The following is a 2,500-nucleotide window of genomic DNA, read 5'->3' as shown; positions in this document are numbered from 1 at the left end:
TGTACAGGATGACACTACTTACAACAGTATCCGTTGGGTCGGTCGTCAGTATATACTTTCGATGCCCACAGAAGTATCCACATCATGTCAAAGACTGAAGGGATCTTAACTCATGCACAGCATCCTCCGGGAATTCCAGCATCCAGGGAGATGAAAATCGATGTCGCTCATCTAATCAGCATCTTTTCTCTTCTGGGAGGGAAAAGTAAAATTTTCATTTTTTATTCCTAATCTATTTTGGATTTTTTTTTCTGCAATTTGAAAAGCCGTTGCCTACCGATGAGGCTTCGTAATGGGATTTTGCTTTCAGTCTTCCCTTTCTTTTTTTTTTTTTTTGCCGTCAGTAAAGTCATTAGAGGCTTTACCAGTAAGCCTTTATTTTTATCTTTATTTTAGGCTATCTTTCGTTTTATATTTTTCCCACCATCCAGGAAAATATCATAAAGAGATACAATCTGTGTGTGACTACCGTGGCCATGTTTTCATTCTTATTTTCGGGTTTGCTTTATTTTTTCGCTGTCCGCAAAGCCATCGCCAATCGATGCAGCGCAGACCACCGCAGAACACGTCCAGTGAAATCTAGAATGCACTTTCTCGTCCGTCAAGGCAGATTCGTAACTCGTCGTGCATGTCTTGGACGCGGTGTATCGCTCTGTCCAAGTACCCCTCTCCTCTCCTTTCTTCTTTTAATTCCTCTTCTCCTCTCTCCTCTTATTCCCTGTCTTCTTTTCCTCTTCCCATTTAGCTCTTTCTCTTCTACCTCTGTTTCATCTCCTTTTCTGCCACTTTCATCGTTTCTCTCTCACCTCCATCTTTCTTCCTCTCTTCTTCACTCTCCTTTTGCCCCCTCTTAATTCCCGCTCTTCTACTTCCCCTTTACCTCTCTCTTCTCCCTTCCCCTTTTTACTATCCTCTGTTCTATCTCTCCCTGCCCCTATTCCTTTCCCTACCACTCCATTCCCCCCCCCCCCCCCGATAATTTTTCCCTCTCTCCTCCCATTTATTGCCTCATTCTCTTTCCTTCCCCCTTTCCCCCTCCTTCTCTCACGTCCTATTCAGATTCGTCTTTTGTGTTTATGTGAATATTCTTATTTCAATGTATTTCGAAAGAAAGGAAAAATCGCCAAGGATTCGAAAAATGATACAGAGAGGTAAATATTGAGACAGAAAAAATAAAATATGATAGCTCAAGAAGTAGCCATAGAAGAGAAGGAAGGGGAGGAGCAAGAGAGAGAGAGAGAGAGAGAGAGAGAGAGAGAGAGAGAGAGAGAGAGAGAGAGAGAGAGAGAGAGAGAGAGAGAGAGAGAGAGAGAGAGAGACATATGTATATATATATATATATATATATATATATACATATATATATGTATATATATATATATATATTATATATATATATATATATATAATATATATATATATATATATATATATACATATATATATATATATAATATAATATAATATATATATATATATATATATATATATATATATATATATATATATATATATATATATACATACATACATACATACATACATACATACATACATACGTACAGACATACATACATACATACATACATACATACATACATACATACATACATACATACATACATACATACATACATACATACATACATACACACACACACACACACACAGATACACACAGAAATAAAGACAGAAAGGGAGGGACAGACAGACAGTCAGAAATACAGAGAGAGAGAGAGAGAGAGAGAGAGAGAGAGAGAGAGAGAGAGAGAGAGAGAGAGAGAGAGAGAGAGAGAGAGAGAGAGAGAGAGAGAGAGAGAGAGAGAAGAGAGAGAGAGAAGAGAGAGAGAGAGAGAGAGAGAGAGAGAGAGAGAGAGAGAGAGAGAGAGAGAGAGAGAGAGAGAGAGAGAGAGAGAGAGAGAGAGAGAGAGAGAGAGAGAGAGAGAGAGAGAGAGAGAGAGAGAGAGAGAGAGAGAGAGAGAGAGAGAGAGAGAGAGAGAGCGATGAAAAAAATGACAAGAAAAGGAGAAAGTGTACACGTAAATCATTGATATGTGTCGGATCTCTCTTATCTTGCGACGTTTAAGGGTATATTTTACATGATTTAAAGGACGTTTCGGAGCGCACGCGGAAAATGAATGAAAATGAAGATAAAAGGAAAGGAAGAAAAAAAGGTAACAGAAAAACAAAAAGAACAAGAAGAAAAATCAGGAATTAGAAGAGGAAGAAGAAGCAGAAACAGGAAAGTGAACGAGTGTCAAAATAAAGGAGAAAAAAAAAAATGAAAGAAAAAAGAGTTATTGATAAAACAGGTGAAAAGATGATGAAAAAGAAACAAAGAATAAAACGGAAAGAGAAACGAAGAGTTGCCTAAGAACTTTGATTAACTAGGATTTAGCAATTTCGAATTCCGTAATGAAAGACATTCTCATTACGTTACTTTAAGGGATTTATGTGTTCCCACGCTCTCTTTTAGGAAACAGAAGAGAAAAAAAACACT

Source organism: Penaeus monodon, chromosome 11, assembly GCF_015228065.2.
Source record: "Penaeus monodon isolate SGIC_2016 chromosome 11, NSTDA_Pmon_1, whole genome shotgun sequence".
Classification (NCBI taxonomy): Eukaryota; Metazoa; Arthropoda; class Malacostraca; order Decapoda; family Penaeidae; genus Penaeus; species Penaeus monodon.
This window is presented reverse-complemented; position numbering follows the sequence as displayed.